Here is an 11,335-nt window from a genome sequence, read left to right as displayed (position 1 = left end):
AGTTGGAGCTGGCGGATCACACGAGCCCTCTGGAGCATCTAGCGAGGGCCCACCATGGCCTCCCAAAGTAGCGCCTTTGCCGGTTCGCTCCTCCCTTACAGCCACCAAAGCAGTGCTGGCGGAGTGTGGGGTGGAAGCAAGATACATGAGAAGGGGCCCCGAGGACGAGGTGCCACAATTGATCGGTGGGCTTGTGAGATAACGCTTGAGCTGTTCGAAGGCAGCGTCGGCCTCTGGGGTCCACTGGAAGGGCCCCTTCCTTTTCATGATCTTGAAGAAGGGCAGTGCCCGCTCGCCAAGCTTGGAGATGAAATGGCCCAGGGAAGTGACACACCCCGCCAGCTTCTGCATTTCCTTGAGGGTTGTGGGCGCGCTCATCTTGTTTATGGCATTTACCTTTATGGCGTGTTCGTTTAATCCCACCAAGGAGGGGATTGATGATGATTGGAGGGAATTGAGGTGGAATTTGACTTGTAGGGGATTTAATCCCTCCCAATCCCCTCCAATCCTCTCCAATTCTAAAAGAACTGAACAAGGATATAGTCGGTTAGCCTTGATCCCTTGTGTGACACGAGGAAACCAAGTAGCTTGCCTGACGGGACTCCGAAGACGCACTTCTCGGGATTGAGCTTCAGGTTCACCTCCCACCACCAGGGTTTTGGCTTGCCTTGACTTGAGCACGTTGCCGTCGATGTAGACTTCCGCGTTCCTCCCAAGATGCGCCCCCAAGGCAATGTGCATCAACCGCTGGAAGGTTGCCCCAGCGTTCTACAGTCCAAAAGGCATAAACTCGTAGCAGTACACCCCGCACGGAGAGAGGAAGTCCGTCTTCTCAACGTCCTCCACCGCCATCTTGATCTTATGGTATCTCGAGAAAGCGTCCAAGAAGCACAGAAGGTTGCATTCCATGGTGGAGTCCACTATCTCGGCGATACGCGATAGCGGGAATGGGCCCCAAGGGAAGGCTTTGTTAAGGTTCATGAAGTCGACGCACATGCGATCCTTCCCGCACTTCTTCGGGGCAACCATCGGGTTTGCCTCCCACTCTGGGTAGCACACCTCCCTGATGACCTTTGCTTCCTTCAGCTTCTGCGCCTCCTGAACTACGAAGGCCCCCTTCTCCGGAGCATGCGTCCTTGCCTTCTGCTTCACCGGACACGCGTTCGGGCATACCTTTAGGTGGTGCTTCATAACGTCCCTGGGGACCCCCACATGGTCGGCGGCACTCCAGGCGAACGCGCTCTTGTTCTCCCTGAGGAAGTCCACCAGTGCCTTCTCCTGGTCTTGAGGAAGAGTTGCGCCGATGGTGAAGGCGGGGGTCAGGCTCCCTTCGTCCACCGGCACTTGCTTTGTTTCTTCCTGGTCCTGGGAAACAACTGCTTCTTCTTTGCGGGCGCGATGTCGAGGGCGTCTGCCAGGTCCCCCGTGGCGCGGGCCTTGCCCTTGGAATCGGCACGTGCAGCGGCCGCGGCCTTACGGGTTAGCCCAAGCACCCGCGAGGCGTCCTTGACGTCCCCCACGACAGTAATCACATCACCGCTCCCTGGCATCTTGACGATGTTGAAGGCCGGGTGTGTTGCTACCATGAATTGTGCAAGGGCGGAATAACCAAGTATAGCATCGTACGGAAGGTGGATGTGAGCGACGTCGAAGTCGATCCGCTTGGTGTGGAAGTTGGAGCAGGTGTCGAAGGTAACAAGGATACGGATCCATCCGACGGGGATGACGGATCCCGCCACGACCCCAGAAAAGGGGTTCGAGGGCGCGAAATACTCTCGGGAGCACCGCAACACGTCGAAGACCTCCACCAAGATGACGTTGAGGCCCGCGCCGCCATCGATGAGAGTCTTGGAGACAGCTACGCATGAGATGGTCAGCGTGCACATCATGGGAAGCGCTCCTGTCACAACCCTAGATTATTGCTTAGAGCAAGTTGCATCAGTGAGCATTCATGCATGCATTTAAATTCTTTTGAAAATGAAATGAGGAGTGATCAAGCCTCATCATTCAATTTTTTGTCAAACAAGCAACATAAAATAAGAAAATGCTTCAAAATGATCCAAGAAAATGTTCCTGATTTTCTAATAAAATATTGGACTGGTATAAAAATGTCAACCAATATTTTAGGATCACAGGAACATTTTATATTTGGCTTTTGAATTAATTCAAACCCTATTTTCATTGTATATATATTTTCTACATATAAAATATATGTCACACAAGGAAGAGAATTGTTATGTGGCATCGGATATTTCCATTTAGTCCACATATATATATTTTCGGCATTTACTAAAATGGTTATATATTATTTAAACCAAAAAAGAGCAGAAATTAGAAAAGAAAAAACCTTACGTGCTTACCTGGCCTAGAACCAGCCCAGCCCACTGGCCTCTGCAAGTCATCGTCGACCTCTGCCAGAAGGCTGAGGCGAGACCAGGCACGGCGTCGGGCGAGCCAGCTCCTGCTTCGCGCTGGCGGCCACACGTGCATCCCTATCCGTCTGTGGCCGCCACCTAGACCCCCCCTTGAGCTCATCCCCCTTTGCTGCTCTTTCCCTCTCCTATGGTGCTCTCTCCCTCACGCACGCTTGAGCTTCCCAAGATCGCCGACGAGCACCACAGCAGCCTCTGGCCACCCATCGCCTCTCTTTTGTTCCCCATGGAACGGCCTTGTCGTCCTGCTCCTCCTCGTCGAACGAATCGAGGCTGGAGCCCCCCTTACGCCGCCATCGCCACCGTCCCCCTCGCCTACATCCACTGGTCCCCAATCATAGATTTACCGGCCACAGCGCGCCGCTGAGCCCGCTGTCTGCGCCCCGAGATCCGTTGTGAGCCGCCATTTCCATTCCCCTTCTGCCCGTCTCGTTCCCTGCTCCGCAACCCCATGTATGACCAAGCCAAGCGCCGCCGCTGCTAGAGCTCGCTACTGTTGCCAGTGCACGCCATCCCCGGCAGCCCCCGGGCCTCCATCTCAAGCGCCACACCCCCAGGATCCAAAGAATCTGTTTGTGGCATTTTCATGCATGTTAGAACAACTTTTGTCCTCTATTTAGGATAAATCAAATAAATACAATTTAAATAACCATATATGGAGTCCGAATTTGAACCTTAGGTTCAAACTAACTTCATTTAATCCTTATGCTAGATGCATTAGCTCATTCAACAACATATTGCCTGGTCATGATCATGCATCATAGTGTAAATATTGTTCTTTTTCTGTTTGCCAGTGTTGTTCCCCCTCGGTAGACGATGGTTCTGATGATGTGATCGTTCACATTGCTGAAGACTCATTGCTATCTTCAGAACTGTCAGGCAAGCAAACCCCCCCTTGAACATTCCGATAAAATCCTACTCTCTCGCTTTTGCTCTCTTTTAGTGCATTAGGACAATAGCAATACAACTGTTATTTATTCTCGGTAGTTGAACCCATTCCTTTGCATGACCTTATTTTGCCGCAGTAAATAGTTGAAACCACTTAGCATGAGTAGCAACTGTTTGAGCCTTGATGTGGTACTCATCCAAGCTTGCTTAGTATGCCTGCTATGCTTAGAGTTGCGTCGGGTCTGATCCATCTGGACGATGAATCGGAATGGTTGTGTTCATGCCCCATACTGTGAGAGTAAAGGTATGAACCTGATTTGGTAAAGGTACCGATGAGAGGCTGTGTAGGAGTACATGGCGGGTTGTCTCATTGGGACCGTCCTTAAGAACTGACTCTTGTGTATGTTATCCAAGACTAGCTACTACCGCACATTCGGATCCTTAATTGACTCTCTTGACTTATTAATCACCTAGATCTCTGTCCAGGAGTTGCAACTAGTTTCTGGTTTTTGTAGGTCATGCTAGTAGTCTACCGAGTGGCACCCCGTACAGGTGGGCTTGGGACAGACTAGGCATCATGGTCTGGTGTACCAAGCGTAGTACCATCCATTGAGGTGGGCTTGGGAACCATGTACACATCGTTTGGGACCGTAGAGGAAACTTCGGCTGGACATCCTTGCGGGTTAAGTCTCAAATAGGCGATAAACCTGGACTAGAGTCTTGTGTGGTTAGCTAGGTCGTGGCCGACACCCACGCCAGTGCTTCCGCTTGAAGGTTGCCGAGATGCATCACGTGCATATGGTGATAAGTGGTGGGAGCGTGTGTTAAGAAGTACACCCCCGTAGGGTAATCTAATTTATTCGAATAGCCGCGTCCGCTGATATGGACTACTTGGAAACTTATATGGTCATAGACAACTTGAATGGATACTATAAAATATTCAAGATAAGTGTGAGTGCTATGGATGGCCTTCTCGTAGGGAGACGAGAGTGGATCCGTAGTGGTGTATTGATTGGTGAATATGTGGACTCGTGTGCGCTATCCCACCTCAAAGAAAGTACTTGTAGTCGTAGTGCAGGTTAGCCAAGAGTCAAAGCTGGCTTGCTGCAATTAAACTCCACAACCCCTTCATTGCTACTGATGCATATGTAGATAGTTCTGACGTAAGTCTTGTTGAGTACCTTTGTACTCACGTTTGCTTATTTATGTTTTTGCAGAGGATACATTAGTCTCACTATTGGTTCTACACGATGTGATCGCCATTCACCGAAATAGCTTGGGAATCCCACACAGAGGTGTGGTTCCTTTGGTAGGGTCGTTGTAACTTTTCAAGCTCCTCCAGCCACTTTTAGTAGATGTCTGTACTCAGACATGTTATGGTTCCGCTTGATGTTTGTATGACTTGAGTGTCGTGTCACGAGACCCCTGTTTGTAATATCATACTATGTTGACTCTTATGAGTCTTTAATAAAAGCTTGATTAATAGAGTTATGTTGTGATGCCATGTTGTATCTACACATATCGTGCATATTGTGTGTATGTTATGAAATGCATTATATGTGTGGGATTCGACACCTAGTTGTGTGCCTTTAGTAGTACTATTTACGGGGAAATGCCTCTTTGTGCTTCCACTGAGCTTTGGTAGCTTGCTATTGCTCCGGACACATTGATTGACCAGCATATATCCTTCTTTGTTGTTGTGTCTGTCCCTTCGGGGAAATGTCACGTGGTGTAATGGAGTCCTTGTAGCTTGCTACGACTCGTCTACACACGCTGATGACCGACACCTGCTTTGTTGGGTTATGTATGCCTGTCCATGTACGGATGTACTACTTGGGTTTATAATTAGTCATGTCGACCCGGGTTCTTTGTCGTTTGAACGTAAGGCTCTTTTTAATCCGTTCCTTCTGTCATTCTTATTCTGAGTCACCCTCTTCTTCATTATACAGGGTTTAAGAATTAGGCTTTCTCATCTATCTATTAGGATGACGAGTTACTATGCTGGATATTTATAGGAAAGTTGTTGTCTTCAAGGATCAGTGTCTCCGTAAGAATTCAGTTGTTATGTTGTCAGTTTTCTTGCAGGTTGCCTCATATTACATGCCCGTACAACCGTTATGCTGTCCGAGTTATCCAATGGTTATAAATCTATGCAATTGCATATTCCTTCCTCCTATTCCCGAAGTCTTTTTGGCCAGACAAAGCACACCAATTATTGTATTGAGGTACCTTATTACCTCGACATATTGTTGAAGTATTATGAAACCATGTTACCTCGGAAAACTACCTATTAGTCTAGCTGTGTTTTGGTTTTCAGTGTGATAATTCTGGCCACCATTTTCCAAAACATCCCGTGATGTTATTTAGTTAGTAGGTATTCTATTTCTGGGTCTTGGAATGCAAGGATCATTCTGCTCACTTCTGTTGATAGTGTTGCCAGTTCCTTTATAATGATTAGTAACCTTGTTGTAGTTTCCAAGGTTCATGGTATATCATTATTCCAATACCATGGACCATCTCTGGCAGAAGCTCTTCATGAACTAAAAATCACAACAAGAGTGCTCGTCATAAGTTCTCTACTCCATATTGTGACTCTGCCAACTCCGCCTTTCTGCATGGGTTATCTGGAAGAATTATGTTGAACTCGTTCGACATGCTAATCTATGCGTCCACGACTCAGGGAATCATGTGCTCTTGAGTTGCCCCTCTTCAATTGTATTCTAACCTTCATCCATGAGAGGATAGTTAAGAGTAGTGGTGCATTCTTGTCATCGATGCCTATTGTTCCTGTGGTCTGTCAAGTTGTTCTATTTCAGAATGACTGGGAGAAGCAAACTCCAGTACCTCATCCATTTCTTGGATTGTGTAAAAGTAGTTATATTCCACAGATCAAAATGCCAATCCAGCTTTTTCTCTGTTCTACCTTGGAGTATTACCCTCTTTTGTCAAGAATGTCGTGAGAATTGCACCATCTCTTATGAGCTCTTGATGTGGTGATACTTCTCAACATCATTATTCATCCTCGGTTTCTGTGTTGGTTGTAACCGGAATATCGACAAGTGAACCATGATGTGTGGAATCAATACTCCTAGCAATGCCATTGCTTAGTAGTTAATGGACAATAAATTCACTCTTGTGGTGATGGAGATTGAATGGTCATCCTAAGATTGACCGTGCTACCTAGTCCATGTTTCATGGTGCACTTTTTGATCAATGGGTTAGGATTGTGTCAATCCTTTGCTCTTTGATCATATCATCTTGCCCTGAAAAGTGAGATTGTTCCCGAGCTTAATAACATATCGGTGGTTCGTGATTTTCCGAATATCTTCCCGGAAGTATTACCAGGTTGTTTCCTCACTGATATGTTGAGCTCGCGATCAAGTTGGTTTTCCTATAAACCACCCCTTCACCAAGAATCCGTGTTGGATACCCCCGAGCTAGTTGGTTAAGCTAAACAACAAGTTGGAGAGTTGGAAGATAAAAGCTTGTCTAACTTAGTTCATTCCAAAGGGATATCTTTTGTGTTGTGTGAGACTTGAAGAAAGATGATATTCTCATCGGTCGATTCGTGTTATCCAAGACTAGCTACTACCGCTCATTGGGATCCTTAATTGACTCTCTCGACTTATTAATCACCTATATCTCTGTCCAGGAGTTGCAACTAGTTTCTCGTGTTTGTAGATCATGCTAGTAGTCTATCGAATGGCACCCCGTACAGGTGGGCTTGGGACAGACTAGGCATCGTGGCCCGGTGTACCAAGTGTAGTACCATCCGTCGAGGTGGGCTTAGGAACCCTATACACATCGTTTGGCACCGTAGAGGAAACTTCGGTCGGACTTCCTTGCGGGTTCAGTCTCAAATAGGTGATAAACCTAGACTATAGTCTTGTGTGGTTAGTTAGGTCGTGGCCGACACCCACGCCAGTGCTTCCGCTTGAAGGTTGCTGAGATGCATGACGTGCATATGGTGATAAGTGGTGGGAGCGTGTGTGAGGAAGTACACCCCTGCAAGGTAATCTAATCTATTCAAATAGCCGCGTCCGCGGATATGGACTACTTGGAAACTTATATGGTCATAGACAACTTGAATGGATACTATAAAATATTCAAGATAAGTGTGAGTGTTATGGATGGCCTTCTCATAGGGAGATGAGAGTGGATCCATAGTGGTGTATTGATTGGTGAATATGTGGACTCGTGTGCTCTATCCCACCTCAAAGAAAGTACTTGTAGTCGTAGTACATGTTAGCCAAAAGTCAAAGCTGGTTTGCTGCAATTAAACTCCACAACCCCTTCATTGATACTGATGCATAGGTAGATAGTTCTGACGTAAGTCTTGTTGAGTACCTTTGTACTCACGTTTGCGTATTTATGTTTTTGCAGAGGAGACATTAGTCTCACTATTGGTTCTACACGATGTGATCGCCATTCACCGAAATAGCTTGGGAATCCCACACAGAGGTGTGGTTCCTTTGGTAGGGTCGTTGTAACTTTTCAGGCTCCTCCAGCCACTTTTAGTACATGTCTGTACTCAGACATGTTATGGTTCCGCTTGATGTTTGTATGACTTGAGTGTCGTGTCACGAGACCCCTGTTTGTAATATCATACTATGTTGACTCTTATGAGTCTTTAATAAAAGCTTGATTAATAGAGTTATGTTGTGATGCCATGTTGTATCTACACATATCGTGCATATTGTGTGTATGTTATGAAATGCATTATATGTGTGGGATTCGACACCTAGTTGTGTTCCTTTAGTAGTACTCTTTACGGGGAAATGCCTCTTTGTGCTTCCACCGAGCTTTGGTAGCTTGCTACTGCTCCGGAGACATTGATTGACCGGCATGTATCCTTCTTTGCTGCTGTGTCTGTCCCTTTGGGGAAATTTCACGCGGTGTAATGGAGTCCTTGTACCATGCTACGACTCGTCTACACACGCTGATGACCGACACCTGCTTTGTTGGGTTATGTATGCCTGTCCATGTACGGATGTACTACTTGGGTTTATAATTAGTCATGTCGACCCGGGTTCTTTGTCGTTTGAATGCTAGTGACACATTCATATACGTGGGCCAAAAGACGCAAATGGTCCCGGCCAAGGTAAGGTTGCAGTCGTGGAGTTTACCATGCGTGAGGCCACAAAGTGATGTGATGTGTTATAGGCTATGTTCTTATGATTTAGGATCGGGGTCCCGACAGCCCTGGCGGCAGTCGTGGCTTTCGGGTGGTCGTCGGGGCCGAAGGAGATATTGACCTCTGGCCACACACGACGTTCCGGGGGCTCGGGCCTTGGGTAGGCCGTTCCCCCGCGATGCAGGAAACGCTTGACGTGGCGGCTGGAAGGTGGCCCCTGCGATCCGCCGAGGATGCAGGATACGTCCATTTTGAATCATGCTTTTATGTTGATATTTATCGCTTCGTGGGCTGTTATTTCACTTCACGGTACAATACTTATGTCTTTTCTCTCTTATTTTGCAAGGTTTACATGAAGAGGGAGAATGTCGGCAGCTGGAATTCTGGCTTGAAAATGGAGCAAGTTTGAGATACCTATTCTACGCAACTCCAAACACCGTAAAAATCAACGAGGATTTTTTTCGGGATTTATAAAAAATACTGGGCCGAAGAAGTGCCAAAGGGGCGCCAGCAGGTGGCCACAAGCCTGCTAGGCGCGGCCACGCCCCCTGGCTGCGCCTAGGGGCTTGTGGGCACCCAGCTGGCCCTCTGGCCCCCTCTTCTGCTATACAAAGGGTTTCGTCCGGAAAAAAATTAGGAGGAGGCTTTTTCGTGGATTCGCCGCCGCCACGAGGCGGAACTTGACCAGAACCAATCTAAAGCTCTGGTAGGACGATCCTGCCGGGGAAACTTCCCTCCCGGAGGGGGAAATCGTCGCCATCGTCATCACCAACACTACTCTCATCGGAGGGGACTTGTCATCATCAACATCTTCATCAGCACCATCTTATCTCCAAACCCTAGTTCATCACTTGTAACCAATCTCCGTCTCGCGACTCCGATTGGTACTTGTAAGGTTGCTAGTGGTGTTAATTACTCTTTGTAGTTGATGCTAGTTGGATTAGTTGGTGGTAGAGTTTATGTTCAGATCCTTAATGCTACTCATTACCTCTCTGGTCATGAATATGATTATGCTTTGTGAGTAGTTACTTTTGTTCCTCAGGACATGGGATAAGTCATGCTAATAGTAGTCATGTGAATTTGCTATTCGTTTGATATTTTGATGTGTTGTATGTTGTTTTTCCTCTAGTGGTGTTATGTGAACGTCGACTACATAACACATCACCATTATTTGGGCCTATAGGAAGGCATTGGGAAGTAGTAAGTAGATGATGGGTTGCTAGAGTGACAGAAGCTTAAACCCTAGTTTATGCGTTGCTTCGTAAGGGGCTGATTTGGATCCACTAGTTTAATGCTATGGTTAGACTTTGTCTTAATTCTTATTTCGTAGTTGCGGATGCTTGCGAGAGGGGTTAATCATAAGTGGGATTCTTGTCCAAGTAAGGGTAGTACCCAAGAGCTGGTCCACCCACATATCAAACTATCAAAGTAACGAACGCGAATCATATGCACATGATGAAATTCCCATGTATCCTCGGGAGCGTTTTTCCTCCTATAGGACTTTGTCCAGGCTTGTCCCTTGCTACAAAAGGGATTCGACAACTTTTCTGCATCTTTGCTACTTTTGTTACTTGTTGCTCGCTACGAATCATCTCACCACACGATCACTTGTTACCAATAATTTCAGTGCTTGCAGATTTTACCTTGCTGAAAACCACTTGTCAGATCATTCTGCTCCTCGTTGGGTTCGACACTCTTACTTATCGAAAGGACTATGATTGATCACCAATACTTTTGCGTCGTCAAGAATCTTTTCTCGCACCGTTGTCGGGGAGTGAAGCGCCTTTGGTAAGTGGAACTTGGTAAGGAAACATTCATATAGTGTGCTGAAATTTATTGTCACTTGTCACTATGGATATTAATTCTTTGAGGGGATTATTCGGGGTATCTTCACCTCAAACGGAAGCAGAAAGAGTTGCTCCTCAACCTGCTGTACCTACTGAAAATATTTTCTTTGAATTTCCTTCGGGTATGCTTGAGAAACTGTTGGCTAATACTTTTACAGGAGATGGAACATCACATTTAGACTTGCATCTAATCTAGGTAGATGAAGTTTGTGGTTTATTTAAGCTTGCAGGTTTGCCCGAGGGTGAGGTCAAGAAGAAGGTCTTTCCTTTATCTTTGAGCGATAAGGCGTTGACATGGTATAGGCTATGTGATGATACTGGATCATGGGACTGCAATCGGTTGAAATGGAATTTCATCAAAAGTTTTATCTTATGCATTTAGTACATCGTGATCGGAATTATATTTATAATTTTTGGCCTCGTGATAGAGAAAGCATCACTCAAGCTTGGGGGAGGCTTAAATCAATGTTATATTCATGCCCCAACCATGAGCTCTCGAGAGAAATTATCATTTAGAACTTCTATGCTCGGCTTTCTCATGATGATCGCACCATGGTTGACACTTCTTGTACCGGTCCTTTTATGAAGAGAGATATTGACTTCAAATGAAATTTATTGGAGATAATTAAACGAAACTCTTAAGATTGGGAGCTTGAAGAAGGTAAGGAGGCAGGTATGAATTTCAAGTTTGATTGCGTTAAGTCCTTTGTCGAAACAAATACTTTTTGTGACTTCAGCGCTAAGTATGGACTTGACTGTGAGATAGTAGCTTCACTGTGTTAATCTTTTGCTGCTCATATTGATCTCCCCAAAGAGAAGTAGTTTAAATATCATCCTCCTTTAGAATTCAATGTAGTTAAACCCACTCTAGTTGAAGAGAAAGTCATTACCTATAATGATCCTGTTGTTCCCAGTGCTTACATTGAGAAACCACCTTTCCCTGTTAGGATAAAGGATAATGCTAAAGCTTCAACTGTGATACGTAGAGGCTACATTAGAACACCTACGCCCCCTGAGCAAATTAGAGTTGAGCC

This window comes from Hordeum vulgare, chromosome 3H (genome assembly GCF_904849725.1).
Source record: "Hordeum vulgare subsp. vulgare chromosome 3H, MorexV3_pseudomolecules_assembly, whole genome shotgun sequence".
Taxonomy (NCBI): Eukaryota; Viridiplantae; Streptophyta; class Magnoliopsida; order Poales; family Poaceae; genus Hordeum; species Hordeum vulgare.
Note: the sequence above shows the minus strand (reverse complement) of the source record.